This window comes from Perognathus longimembris, chromosome 13 (assembly GCF_023159225.1).
Source record: "Perognathus longimembris pacificus isolate PPM17 chromosome 13, ASM2315922v1, whole genome shotgun sequence".
Taxonomy (NCBI): Eukaryota; Metazoa; Chordata; class Mammalia; order Rodentia; family Heteromyidae; genus Perognathus; species Perognathus longimembris.
In genome coordinates, this window is record NC_063173.1 from 15560778 (window position 1) to 15576553 (window position 15776).

The following is a 15776-nucleotide window of genomic DNA, read 5'->3' on the forward strand; positions in this document are numbered from 1 at the left end:
TTCATGAACAGGCAAAGGACAAAACTATGGGTATGCATATCACCAAAAATGATGTCTGAAAACTGTAAGAGGATCTTGAGAATTCTGCCAGTCAGTTACTTCACTGATGGCCATCTAGGGCTCTTGAGAGTGTTTAGCCTAGTTGTGCCCAGCTTTCAGTACCTTTGGTACATTGAAGCCATAAAGAGTGTCTCTCCCTTTCTCAGATTCCTGAGTTAGTGTCTGGGATGGATTATATAACTAGAGACCAAGGAGCCAGTGAGAGCCCACTGAATCTCAGATCTTCTGTCTGACAGGATCTCCACATCCTTTCTTCTCCAGTCTTCTCTAAGTGCCCAACAGGAGTGACATCCATCAGTCATCTTTAGAAATCGCTAGCTGTAGACCTTGTGACACCAGCCAATGAAGTGTTGCGTTGGAGGTCTTCCAAGCCACTGGAAGTGTAGGGAAATTCCAGAGTATCTCTACAGATTCTTTCCACACAAGAGGCATGTATGAATGGCACTTGGCAGGATAGACTATATTATTCAGTGTCCTATCCAATTGCATTCCAAAACAAAACTTCTTCATGGAAGAAGTGAAACAAAACTGGAGAAAATAGGAGAATCCTACCAGCAGGAAAAATTGTCCTACCAGGGAAGACCTTCAGACAATTCCAGTGGAAATTGGAAAATAATATTGGCCCTGGTCTTCATCTCTAAGCCCAGGGCAAATAGGAAGTGAAGAGAAGCCCAGAGCAATGCCGTGTGCCTCCTTGAGTGTCCTTGACACAAAATATAAAGCTCCCTTTGTTTAGTCTCCTAGAAGAGTAGATCCAGCCTCCCTGAGATCTATGGCAAGAACTGCCTGCTGTCTCTCTCTCAAAAGGCTTGTCAACATCCTATGCTTTCTGGGCATGTGGGCTGAAAATTCAAGTCGTTGTCCAATCATCTTTGCTACCTCCCTCTCTGTTGTCTCCCCATTGGGATACAGGAGCTCCAAGTTTGGGGAAAATTAAGGGTCAATGGTAAGTGTGGTCCCAAAGCCTCAGTCTGATGGCTCAGCGTTCCCAGCTCATCCACAAGGCCACTGCCAAGCTTTCAAGGCGAACAGTTGTTCTCACTGCACCTCCTGCTGGTAGGAAAAGGAAGAACAAGCCAAAGGACCTGGGCCCCAGATGCCATCGTGATCATTTACACGACATCATAAATTAGATTGTTGTGTAAACGCTCAAAGAGCTTTGCCAGACAATAAAGTGTATTAATCAATATTAAATTTATTGACATTAACATCTTAGAGTTTATAATATGTGGTATTTTTAAAATATTTTTCTTTATATTTTAAAATCTCAACTCGTGATTCCAAACAGTAAGTTGGAAATATTTTTCTCAATGCTTAACTTATTATAGTTAGTATTCCATTAATTATCGATTGCATTAAAGTTATTTACAAACCAGCATTTGAGACATAGAAGTATTGATAGTTTTCCTACCAAATAGCAGCTCTAAGATACTGGCTTGCTCCCAAATTAGATACAATTCTTTTTTCATGATGATAGTATTCAATGGCCTCAGTTTGGGTTTACCAAGACTTGAATTTTGTTAAACAAAGATAAGTTCTTCAGTTTGTCAAACACAAAGCTTTTAGAGGATAATAAAACTATTTATTCAAATGCCTGAAGACACTTGTCAGGATTTCAGAGGTGATCTCATAAACTATATATAAACTAATAATCCTTCCAGAAACAAGTTTTGAACATTTCGAAAATGTGTTTTCCCCCCTCAAGGAAATTTGTAATTAAATTTTTTTATATTTACAGCTTTCAAACAATCCATATATGAAAAGCACCCTGGGAAATATAATCAAGAGCTCAGTATGAAAAGCGTTGCCATAAAGTGCACATTCTTAAAAAGAGAAATGAATGCGCTGTTTGCCCCTCCTGTATGCTGTACCCACAAATCAGATGGAACGCTGCTAGGTGCTCCTTGGGCCTGCTGGCTCTGATGAGGCTTGTGGCTCTTAGCCAAGCAGTAATTCTGTATGATGACCCAATACTATGGTCTCAGCTTTCTAATTTTGTGTTTAGGATGCAAAGAGTGAATACGGAGTGTTTTATTGAGTAGAGGGCTCAGACAGCCTTGTGTCGAGCTTTCTATGGAAAGGGAGATATTTTAGCCACCACATGAAGAAGGAAAAAGAGGGCTATGGGTATTAGCTTAGCAGCAGAGGGCTTGCCTGCTATGTATGTAAGGCCATGGATTTAACCCTCAGCACTAAGAAAAATGAAGGGGAGGAAGGTGGAGGTGGAGGAGGAAGAGGAGGAGGAAGAGGAGGAGGAGAGCATCAATATGCTACTTTTTGAAAAATTAGAACTCCAAGAATTACAAATATTTCCTTTTATTTTTTTAAAACAGGGTCCCACTACATAGTCCATACTAACCTTGAACCCCAAACTACCTCAGCCCTCTGGGAGTCCAAGTATGAGCCCTCACACCCCACTTAAAAGTATTTCAACTAAATAAAATATGAAGTGGCTTTACTTTGTTCTATGCAATGTTAGGTGTCACATTATTATCTTAAACAGCACAGCTAGTCTTGAGATCATTGTATTTACTCATATAGAATGAACAGGAAGACATTTAAACTTTGCCTTCCAGTGTTTTCCATAGCTGAATTCCGTGTAGAGGAGCAGTGACATTCATGGGTGGGATGCACCTGGGCCCGGAGGGCTGGCAAGGTGAAGCTGCCTGCCAGCTGTGCCCACGGTGAATCCCTGGGCCTTCGCTGGTGCTCTTCACACCTGCTGTCCCTTCACCGTGAAAGCCTGGACAGATAGGGCTGTCCTTTCTCTAGGAGTCACTTAGCAGCTTGGGCAAAGACTCTGGGGCTCCTGAGTCAAGATAACCCCACTCTGACAGCAAGTACCGAGGGTTTTGTTGTCTGATGACTCGGAACAGCGTTCTTCCCATCCCTCACTTCCTGAGGAAAAGACAAAAACCAAAGCAAAAAAGAACATATCAATATCACCAAACAGGGTAAGAACAAGCACAACCAATGTGTATATGCATGTGCGTGTGTTGGTGCATGCATGCACACACGTGCTTGTGAGCAGGATCTAAGGCACAAATGCAGTATCTCTAACTTTTTTCACTTTTACAGTTTATGCTATTAAATTTTTAGAAAAAAATAAGGTAGAATTCCAAAAATATAATGAACTCAGAGGAAATCCAAGAGCCGTCCATGAAACAAGGAAAGTTTAGTAAATGATTCACATGCTCATTATGTCTGCAGATCAAACATGGACACTTGGCAGATTGGCTTCCCAGCCCACTAAAGAGCAGCTGCGGGAAGTTGCTCCCCTCCAGGGCTGTTCCTGTGTGTGCAGCTTCAGTGTGAACCTCTGCCCCTCAAGGAGTCTACTGGTTTGAAAAGGCAGAACAGCTCAAGAAATGGGCATGAGTGTCAGGTCTTCTGGGGTGGGCAGGTGCATGAACAAGTTGTGTACATGAACAAGAAAAATCCTTCACCAACCTTCAACTTATGACCTTCTTTGGCTCCAGGGGACAAGCCAAAATCACTAGTTTTGGAGAGGTAGATTTCAGGCTTCAAGCTGTAATTACACGGAAGTTAAGGAGTAGGCAGGGAGATTAAACTTCTACCCACAACCTAAAACTGTCCTTGTGTATGACCTCACTGTTAGGGGTTGTAACCATAAATACTTGCCTTATTCTAGTGGATGCAAGTCATGGTAGGGGCCAATTGGTTCCCAGAAAACACAAAAGGGACTTAAGTCAGTTAGATCTAACCAGAATTTGGATCAAAGATAGCCTTACCACGTGAGGTAGTGAGCATCTATTCTGCCTCTGGCCCACCCTGTAATTCCCAGGCTTTACCTGCTTGACACTTCTTCCCATCAGGGATCCAACTCAGCCCCTTGTCAATCCCTGGTGCGACCAGGTCACAGATACATCTGAGAAAGCAATACCACACCTGTGGCTGTACTTGGCTCTTGCTCTGTGGACTTCAAAGGACTTCAGCAGTCCTCAAAAGACTTAAACAACAGAAACCCCTTCACAAGGATCCCTTGCCAAGAACTTTCTTGGCTGAACCCCTCACTGGTCATAGTGCTTGACACCCCCAAACTACTCTATGCATCTGAGCATGCAAATGCTGGTGCAGTGATTGGGCAAGAACAGCTCACAAGAGACTGGCATAGAGCTTCCTGTCGCCCTCGGGCTAAGAAAAGGACTGCTCAGAGCATGGCTCTGTCAGAGCTGGGAGACTTGGTCTATTCATCTGCGCAGCAAGGCAATGAGTCCCATTGTTCTCGAAGTGTCTGGATCTTACAGAACTGATGCATGGGAATCACAGACATAAGGTAAGCTTTTGTGGATGTCTCTGCATACCCGGTGTCTTCTCAAGATCCCCCTTGTCTCCTTAGATACCTATTATCTCTAGTCACACAGCTCTCTCATTTTTTATGCAAGAGTCTGTAGAACACTTCCACAGCCCCAGCCTTCAGCTAGAAGCAGCATCCCTAAAGGTGACCCTATTTCTCCAGGGCCATGATTGAGAAAGATGTCAGAGACTACAGCATTAACATGTAGTCTTGTCAGAGCTGTTATTTCTGGGGAAACGTTGCCATTCCCATGGATGGTTTGAAACTACTCGCCTGCAGGGCATTGAGCAAGGACCAGGATGCAGCCTGTGTGGTGAACAGAGACAAAGACTGCAGGAATCCATGTCTTCTCCCACAAGAGGGGGCTCTGTAGGGTCCCTGTGACTCTCAGTGTAGGGAGTGGCTGTGCTGACTCTGGGAAAGCCATGGAGCAGGAGTGGGGCTATGCAATCTTAGTCATGTACTAGCCAGAAACCCAAGTGCAGGTTGGCTCTGGAGGAGGGTTTTTTTTTTTTTTATTGCTGCAGGGCATCAAATCCCTCTCTACTCTTTCCATTGCTTTTCAGTTCTCTCTTCGGTGGGTTTTCACCTTTGGCTGTTCATCTGAAAGGAATTTGATTTGGGGAGTGTCTCGAAAGCCCAATGATAGTGTGGATCCTAATGCCAAGACTTATACCTTCTAAGCAGAGGAAATGCCATTTTGAATGAAATACAAATAGATTCTCTCATCCCCTAAAGATCCAGCAAGTAAACTGGAGGAAGGGAAGGGGAAGCAGTCAAAAGAACTCCCTAGAAGCAGAGCTTCTTGATAAAGAAGAGCAGAGGGAAGATAGTCTTGGTGGATGGTTCATAGCCAGGAGCCGGAGGAGGGTTGCTGCTTCTCAGCTCCTCCCATGGCCTACTTATTTAAGCACCAGCCTGTAATCCCTTGCCTAGGGCTATGATAGAAATCTTTATCCCAGGAAGCTGGAGGATTTGTCCTCAGCTCATGCCACTAAGCTCTATGCTCTTGATAACATCAAGGTATAGGTGTCTAGGGGTGTCAGTAGCAAGGACCTCCTAACAGTGCAGCTCATACTAGTCAGCACTGCCCACCCACCAGCTCTTCTGTGCACTGGATTGAGATGTACGAAGGCCTGATTCTCTATTGACTGTAAGAACCATTGTGTTCATACCTCAACCTGTTTAGAAGAAGAACAAACAATTCCTTCTGTCCATTTGGTCAAGACTATCAATCAGGTTGAATGAGGAAGGAAGGAGTAAAGGAAGAAGACTTGTATGTGCATTCTTAAGAAGAGTATATTCCCATTCAAATCTAAAAAGGACTCAGATCTTGGCTATATAGTCAGATGGCTTGATAAAAGCCTCGCCCTCTAGTGGCTAAAGGCTCCAAATAGTTTGCACAAAAATTGATGTTTACGAATAGGACACTATACTGAGATGGCCCAAAGAGGCACTCTCTGGGGACCACAGACAACGGTCCTTAGTTTTAAGTCTTAGGAGTCTATTCTAGTAAGCTACATGTACGTAGGACAGTGACCTCATCAGGGAACCTGCCCAACAGAAACAAAGTTAAGTCCTGCCTGGGGAGACACAAAGCCTATGTAAGACACAGCATTTCCATACAAACCAACTAGCCCTACCTTGAGGCCCGCTTACAGGTGACCGACCATCAAGGAACCTGATGTCAACTCCTAGCTAGCAAGTCTTATCCAATGGTAGCCACACTTTGCACAGCTCCACACAGACCCATGTCCCATCCCCATCAGTGGACCCTTCCTTGCCGCCTGTGCACCTTCACTCTGCTCTCACACGAGAGTAATTTCAGAAGCTCTTAGGAGAAATGTAGCTACCAGGTGCTAAAGGAAACAGACTCCGTGTGGACCCCCTGAGCCCAGCCAGCTACACCTGATGCGTTTAACATTTGACAAGTGCCAGTTAGGACCAGACACTTGGCCTACAGAGAGAATTGGCTTAAAGAAACATGCACAGGTGGATTTTAAAAGTCAAATCAGAATAATCACAGTGAGTGGTCTGAGAGTTCTAGGGACTCTGGGACATAGGGTTTTTATTTCAAAGTGAAAGAACTAGGCTATTCCACAAAGGAGATGCTAGACAAGCAGCTGTTCCATTCTGTGGGTTGTAAGAGTGCAGAGCCAGGTTCTATAATCCACATCAGTCAGGGAACAGTACCAGAATGAAGGTCCAGAACTGAGAGACTGTGCTCTGAATAGACGTAAGAAGATTGAGAGAAGAGGGTAAAAGAAGATTCAATCCCAGTGGTTCATGCCTATAATCCTAGCTATACAGGAAGCTGACATCTGAAAATTGAAGTTCAGACAATCTGGGAAGACAAATCCAAGAGACTGTGATAGCTAATTAGCAAACACTGGAAGTGGAGGTGTGGCTCAAGTGATAGAGCACCAATTGTGAGTGAAGAAACTGAGCAAGAATGAGTGTGAGGCCCTGAGTTCAAGCCCTAGTATTAACACACACGTGCTCACGCGCGTGCACCCCCCACACACACACAAAGAGGTGACCAGGTTCAACACCGTGCTTTTGTCAAATCACACAAAACATGATGTCATTGGTAAATGAAAAGGTTGGTGCCATGTACTGAGTATTTGTATCCTTTAAGTTCTTACTTTGACATCCTTGCCACGAATGGGATGTCATTTGGTGGTAGAACCTTGGGAGGTAATTAGGATTAGATAAAATCATAAGGGTCCAGCTCCCAAAATGTAATCAATGTATTTATGGAAGAAGATACAAAAGTGCTCTCTCTCCATCATGGGAGGACATAGCAAGAAGCTGGTTACATACGAAATAAGAAGTGAGCTCTGGACAGCTACTGAATCCACCAAAATCATTGTCTTTGACTTCCCAGACTCCAGAAATGTGAGCAATAAATGTCTGTTGTTTAAGCCAGCAAGTCCATGTTTTCTGTTATTGAAGTCTATGCTTGAGTTGGTAACTCAGAGCACAGAGTGTTGGAAACGGAAGATACATCTGACAATGACACCTGCCAATGACTGCACATAACACAGTCATATATATAATATAATATATATATATGACTGCTGTGTCTCATTAATTTCATGGGGCCATCTATTGGATTCTCTTCTGGCTGTCTATATTCTAACAAACTGGTTTTAAAATGATTACCCAAATGCCTTCTACATAAGTAAATAAATAAACAAACAAGTATAAACTGGCTTTGACTGCTTTGCCAAACCTAACAACAATTTCTTATCACTATTTCTCAGTCAAAAAAACCCACTTTTGAATATCTAATTTAAATGTATTTCACAAGATGTTTGTTCATTTTTCTCCCATCCTAAAACTGCGTTTATTTTTTTTTATCTAAAACTGCATTTAGATCTGCAAAATTCCACAGACCACTGCCTGTTCTTCCACGTTCACCTCCATCTCCTCCACGTAATCCAAAGATTTGAAAAGATGAGCGTTGCAGGCTAATAAGAAAATCGATACACCTGGAAGAACATTATTGTAGTTAAGAAAGGAGGCAATTCCAAATCCCCTTAATACCACTGATTCAAAGGCAAACAAACAGCCTGACCCCTCACAACTGTTATTGTATTGTATCTCTCTCTCTCTTTCTCTCTCTCTCTCTCTCTCTCTCTCTCTCTCTCTCTCTAATAAAGGGTAATCTCCTAATAGGCAGGACCTCTATACCCTTTTATTTTAATAGCACATAAGCTCAAGACTTAAAGACACATTGCCATCACTGGACATACAGTAAACCGTTCTTACACTTTTCTGTGACTGCACCAGCCTTTAAGGACTCCAGTCTGTTCTTCTTGGGCATATTCTTGACAATAAACTTGATAGCTTAGCCCTTTATTCAGTGTAACCAACTCCCTCCAAGTAGACTGGATTGTGAGCACTGTTGCTTTAAAGCCCTTCTTGTATAATCTATAGGTTCGGGTTTATCTTCATACATCTCTCTGGGGAGGCAGACAGGTGAAAAAGAAGGTAGTTTTCCTCCTTGAATGGCAGAAGGGCCTCAGGGAACGTGTAAAGGTTAAAATATGCTTAGTATTTGAGAAAAATTAATTCCTCAAAGCTTAAGAGGAGGCAAGGTGATCCTCAAACCCTAAACACTTCTTCTCAATCTCCTCTGGCAAGATTCTGTTCTTTCCATGGCGGGTAACTGTGTGGTGGTAGAGCATGAGGAAATACTGGGGCAGCAGTCAGAGCAGAGTGAGGGTTCTGAGAGAGAATGTGGAGAGTCCCATGAGCCCCTGGAATGTCTGGGTGGTTCCCACAGGTCACCAATGGGGTCACAGGCCCATGAGACTGAAGGACAGAGTCCAAGGTCCATGGTCAAGGTTATTGAAGTGAGTGAGAGTGAGAGCAAGTCCTGCTATAGCAGCACAGGTTATTGAAATAGTCTGTAGTCACAGGAGAAACACATTTAGAATAAATTTGTAAAGAAATATACTAGGCAGCCTCAAATAATTTCTGAAGCCTAATAAACCTAATCCTTAACAAGGCAATTTCACAAGCTGGGGGGAGCCACTGTAGGCATTAGGTCATATTATTTAGAGTTGGATCAAGAATACAGAGAGGAAAGGAGACAGCCTTGTTGGGATAGGGGTGGGGGGCCCAGGGGACAGATTCAGAAACCAAAAAATTCCTACTTGTCCTCACCTAGTTAAGTACCAAGGCAAATATCTCTACATACCATAATAATCTCTCTGAAACTTTCCTGTCCATGATACAAAAGCTAGTATTCACAAATATCCCTTTAGACTACTGGAAGACTAGTAAATGGCTTTCAAAAGTAAACAAGAGCTGCGCACCAGTGCCTGATGCCTGTACTAGCTACACAGTAGACTGAGATCTGTGGATCGGGGTTTGAAGCCAGTTCAAAGAGGAAAGTTGGTAAGATTCTTATCTTTCATTAACAACCAAAAAAGCAGAAAGTGTAGCTGCAGCCCACTCAAGGACAGTGCTCAAGACCTGAGTTCAAGCCCCACGATTGGTGCATGCGTACACACACACACACACACACACACACACACACACACACACACACACACAAGTAAATTTGCAATGTGCTTGGGACTTTTTCATTTAAAACATCTAGGCTTAAAAATGTTTTGAAAATTTCCACAGGGAAAAAGCAGCCTTTTATGATTTCTGAAAACATTATTTACGAGTGCTATCTCATTGTCCAGCATCACATGACTTAAAAATCTGGCACATCCCGGAACTGTGTCTTCATCGATAGCAGAAAATGTTGAACCATAGTGAATTCACTATGTCCAGCTGTCTGAGAGCCAGAGGGCAATGATCAGCACAAAAATAACGTAAGATTTCAAGTCTACACTAAAATTCGTGAAGCAGACTGTCAAGATGGAGCAAAGGCTTTCCTGTGCATCCATCTGTGTCCCCACGTGCCTTTCAAAGAGGTCATTGGAGATGTGTCCTCACTGTGGAGTGGGCGTGCATGTGATTTAGATAAAGAGCCAGTTCTGGGCATAGACTAAGAGGAATGAAGTTTGTCCAGGAAGGGTGTGGTGTCCAAACAAGGATCCAAGAATGATTGGGAGACATATGGCAGACCGGCGCAATCCAAAAGAAACGTGCTCAATTCTGAGAAGCTGACTTGCTGGCCAGGACTCCATTTAAAGAGCTGTGTGTTTGCATCTCCTCCACTGGGAATGTGTCTCACACATAACCCTCCTCCCTTGCCTACTTCTGTACAGATCTTAGCGTAGCTGTGATTTACTTACAAAGATTTCCCTGAGCTTGAGGAATTTAGACTTTATTGGGAAAGAACTGGCAGATGATTAGCCTTTCAAACAGGAGAATTGCAAAATGAGATTTGTACACTGGCCACTGTCACCCTGGCTACACTGCGGATGGGAGACTAGCAGCTCAGAATGAAGGATGGCCACCAACCTGACTCCTTGCTCTGCCCTTCATTCAGTTAGCAACCAAGTTCAGGGAATTCTGCATGCTAAATAGTTTCAAAGTTTTCATTTATTTGACTCTTTCTCCATTACTACTCTACTTCTCCACTATTCAAGCCCTCATGTTCTCTCTTCCAGAACACTGTAACAGCCTCTTAATCCATATGCAACTTTGAATTGCCTTGTGGCTGCCCAATCCAGCCTCCTGAGAGATTTCTCTAAAATACAAATCTACTTGTAATACTTATTAGATATTCAAATTGTACTTTTGTTTTCTAACCATAACACCTAAAATGTTTAGCATGCCCTACAAACGTGGCACAATGTGGTAGGTGCCCAAATTTACCCTTCATGGCAAAGACTCTCATTCCACAGCTGTGTAAGTGTTGCTGCTATGGATTCCTTCTGCAGTTTGTCCTGGCTCCACAGTCCGCAGAGACCACTGGGGTTACAACCCAGTAGCAGGCAATACCTGCTTACTGCTACAACACAGCAGAAGGCAATCCCTTGCTAGTGTTGCAGCTCCCTTGCTGGCTGCTGTAGCCTTCTCAGAATCTTGTCCAAGGAACTCAAATGAAGATAATGAACAACAGAGGGGAGATGTGAAGAACTTCATTCAGAAGAGAAGTATCTCAAGAGAGATACTTCTACTGCTCTGTGTATATGTTTATGTCCCCTAGTGGCTCTGGGTGTAGGGTTTTTTTTTTTAATTCCCTGATGTGAACTGATTGGTTGCCCCTATTATAATTAGGTTTTTTTTGGAAAGTAATTGGTTTTTTATTTATTAGTCCCACAACATTCTAATTGGTTATTACTCCCTAATCAACTTCCTTCTGCAAATTCTCTCCCTGTGGGAGAATCATGACAAGGGTATTGGCACCAGAATGGGCTAGAGAGAGGCAGAGGCAAGATGTCTTGAAATGTCCCCTCTTCTGCATAGGGTTTCCACTTTCCAGGCTAGGACACTCTCCAGAGTCGCTGGGTCCTTAATCGTCTCTGACAACTCACAGCCGAGTCCCTCTCCAGAAACTTCCTCAGCCAAAGCAAGATGCCTCACTCAACATCATATATCCTTGCTCCTTGGGAGTGGTCCTCACCCAATGAAGGCTTGATGTAGGAGTCCCAGAGTCTAGACACCTGGTCTCAATTTGGGGCACACAGAGGGGCTCTTGTCGCTTCAGCGTTTCTTCTGGGATTGATGGGAGCCTGTGTTGCCATAGCATTGTAATTTGGCTTCTTTCTTGAGCCAGTCCTTTACTTCCTCACAGGTATTGCTCTAGAAAACACACCCTAAGAACATCTTGCATGTTACTTGGTCTGTCTTAAGAGTCTGTTTTCTAGGAAATCTAAGCTACAGCACACAATCTGGCCCCATCGATATTTCAGAAACAATTTTTATCAGCTTCCTAAGCTCTAAGCTGTCTATAGTTTGTGGGACTGTTGCTTCTTCCTAGAACATTCTCCACTTTTCCCTATTACCCATTTTATAGGGCTAGTTCCTATTTATCCTTTAAGTCTCAGCAAGGGTGTAATTCCTTTGAGATGTCATCTCTCATTGACTGAGCTCGGGAGCCACACCTCCATGCTGTTGTGGCACTTGACACCTGTGATTGCACAATTAAAGTAATTACAGTGTGTTATAATTATATCCATACAATTATCTACCATACATCTTCTATGAGGAGAAGAAATTTACCTACTGTACCTAACATGTTTGCCCCTTGGGCATCATCCCATACCTGAAACATAGCAAGTACCTGAGTATTTGTTATGTGAATAAAAGGAAGAAAAAATAAGCCCTAAATGAAGACTTAACAGGATAATAGAAAAAGAGACATATTTCATACATAGCTAGTTAGGAAATTTTATGTTTTAGTGACTGAACATGGGGATAAATGAGGGAAAGAATCTAGAGTAGCTTCTACAGTGATACTGTTGTTGTCTGAGAAAAATAACTCAGAGGAAGTTTGAGTAGACAAACAAAGGAGCTCAGTCCAAGTCCCTGATGCTTATTTCAAGTTCAAGGTACAAATGTCCAGTTGGCAAGTAGAAAGAGAGGTTTTTTTCTTTAGCTGGAAATGTAGACCTGGACTTGAAACTCATCAATGTGTCATCCCCAAAGCCTCCATATCAACTCACCTCTGGTCAAGAATATTTTGCATATGACACTGGGGTCTCTGTGTGTTTTGCTCCCACGATACCTCTATTCACAACTCAGAGAGTGCTTCTGTTATTCTGTCTAGGATTCCAAAACAAATACCCCAGGCTTGGTGCCTGAAACAACAGACTTTTATTTTATAATACTTTTCGAGGCTATATCAGTCTACAATGAAAGAATCAGGTTTGGTTTCTTCTGAGGCCTGTCAGATGGCAGAGGGCCACCTTCTTACCGTGGCCTCACGTGCATTGTCTCTTCTCCATGTAGATGCCACTGCTGTGTATCCAAATTTCCTACTTTCATAGGTAACTCACTCAGAATCCACCTCAGGGCCTCCTTTTTACATCACCACAAACTTGAAGGTTCTAACTCCAAATTCAGACACACTCTGAGATCATGGAGATTACTGCTTCACCATTGCAATCTAGGGACATAGTTGGCCCACATATATTTTCTCTTTCACATTCCACACCACTGCCACCCACGTGCCAGCCCATGCCTCTACCACAGCAACAGTGTCCAGATAAGATGTTCATGTGTTTTAGAACAGTGGGGGGGGGGGGTATTGTGCTTGGGGAGGGGGCAAAGACATAGTAGGATGACTGGAAGACTGAGTGGGAATTCACTAGTTCCAAAGGGAGAGGGATTCTAGGCTGTAGGAGCCCCACAAAGTTGCCATAATGTTGAAGTTCATGGGGAGTTTGGGGACAATTGTCTGGGGCTCTCTGGAGGATGCATGTGGATAATGGTAAGAGCTGAAGTAAGAAAGGTTCGCTGAGGTCACAGTGTAAAAAGCTTTCACGTTGGCATAAAATCAGCCAGTGCTTTATCTAGAGATAAACATGGGGAATTAGAGACCTCGCCAATCACTCATGCAGGAAACAATGCAATTACTTGTAAAAGGCAGAAACATCTGAGGATGACATTCAAGCAAATAGCTATTATGTGGGTGGGGGTGGGGCAGAAGTGGTGAATAAAAGCTTGGGGAAAAGAGAAGGAAAAAAAAAACAACCAACCATCCTGTTCATCTCCAAATGATGAGACCCAGTATCCCAGGTAGGATTCTGTTATATTGGGCTCTCCCTTAACAAGGAAGAGCCTCCTCCTCTCAGTCTTCCTTAGACCTGACCAGAATCTTGCAGTAGAGTGGTGTCAGATGTCGGGATCTGAATGATCCCCTTCTCCCCAACCCCACGGGGAGAATGGTGAACCCCGAAAAACTATGAAAGAGCACTCGGCCTTGCCCTCCGCCAGCGGAAGGCCAAAGGCACACTCACATGGACCTGTGCTAAGTTGAGGAAAGGTTGCTGAAGCCTCCCCTCCCCCCAGTCCCCTCCCATGTTACCAAGAGCGGGGGCGAAAAGGAAGGCATCAGGGACACGCTGCGGTGGTGGGATGCGTCTCAAAGACTTTAATATGGAAAGGCACTTATATAGAAGTAATGGCGGGAAAGAAAGGGGGCTGGCCAAAGGGCCAGTCATAGGCTAAGGACCATGTCCATCAAGTGACATCACGAAACTTCCTTTGTGGGCGGGACAACCCCATCATGGTGGCATGCACGTGTTCACCTCCCAAGGGGCGGAGGCCAGAAGGTGGGAGGGACTTCCATTGTCCCAAGGCTGGTGGATGGGCAGCCTTCCCCCAAGGCCATAATAATCCCCAACAGAGTGGAAGGTGCTAGAAACAGAGAAAGCTCCAGTAGTCAAGTAGTCAGTTAATATGGGGATATAGTGGCAAAAGGAGGTGACAAAAGTGGGAATGAGTTGTACAAGGAGCTGTAAGTGTGGGTGAGATGGGCATGGGGAAGCTGGCAGGCTCGTCTCTCAGGGAAGGCAGTCATCTACTACCTGAATCTGCATTGGGAAAATAGCAGAAGTAACTAAAAGCTTCCCTTCTCAGGAGACTAAGGCAGGGAAGCAGAGGAATCAAATACTTGAAATGGAGAAGGGGTCAAGGGGCTTGGCCACTGCCCTCATTAGTGAGCTTAGAGTGGTCACTAAGGCCAGAGACTGAATGGGAAGAATAGCTCAGAGTAAAGCGAATGGTTCTATCACAGTGCAGGCTATGGTTCTGTGGGCCATCCATTTTCCCATCCTGTCCAACACAACACCCATTGAGTAGGATGGCTCTGAGTAAAGGCGGCCACCGCTGACTAGTGTGTATCAGTCCAAGTGTGGACTATCTCCAGAATGAGTTTGCCTTTTTTTCTTACTAAGTCCCTGGTTACAAGACGGTGGGGGTTTCCACTCTGGGTCTCTCCCCTGGCGTATCAGCCCCACTGGGTGAGAGATAGCAGTGGGATTTGCTGCCTCTATTTGGGATTGCATGCTGTTCTCCCACTAGGACTAGATACAGTCAATCAGAGGCCAAAATGTTCCCTGTGAAGCTGAGGGCCACAGAGAGAATGGGAGGGCTGAATCACTGCCAGGAAAAGAAGGAAGTCCCTCCTCAGGATGGGCCATGTTCAACTGCAGAGACAGGGGCCAGCCCTGGAAGCAGCCTGAGAATTTGTGAAACTGAGGCCCCTAAGTACACGCCCTCTTTACCACCTGTGATTTTTGTTTTGTTTTGTTTGGGTAGTATTGGGGTTTGGACCAGGGCCTCTTACTTCCTAAACAGATGCTATACTCACTAAGTTTAGTTATGTATTTGGATGGGGTCTTGTGTTTTTGTCTGGGGCCAGTTTTGACCCATTATCCTCCTGCCTGTGCCTCCTGTGTAGATAGATTACAAATGTGTACCACCACACCAAGCTTGTTGGTTGGCTTACCAAGGCTGTCTTTGAACTTTAATCTTTCCAGTCTCTGACTTCTAGGATTTACAGGTATGAGCCACCATGCTTGGCCCCTGTTGTAACTGTTTTTTAGGCTTTATTAGTATCAAATGTGCATTTCATTGTAGAAATAATGTAAGCATGTTATAGAAAACCCACAATGATGCCACCCAAATGTTAATTATAATAAAATCACAATCATTTTTCTCTGGTCCTTTCCCATCTTAGTCCAAAGTTAGGACCTGAGAATAAAATCACCAGAAACATTTGACAATCTATTTGCAAATGTCAAGAATGAGAAGTTTTAAAGAAGAAGCCTGAGACAGGCAGAATTTTTAAGTAAGGATTTAATAGAAGAGGTCAGCTGAAGCCAACTCATTTAGGAAGCATTACCAAAAAAAATGGTTGTTGGAAATAGGAGTTCAGAATGAGGAGGTGATTGTTTTGAACTTTACCAAGGAGGCTGGTGAGAAATAGGGGCTGAAGGCATGTAGAAGTGGGGTTGGAGGGGAAAGAAGGACAAGG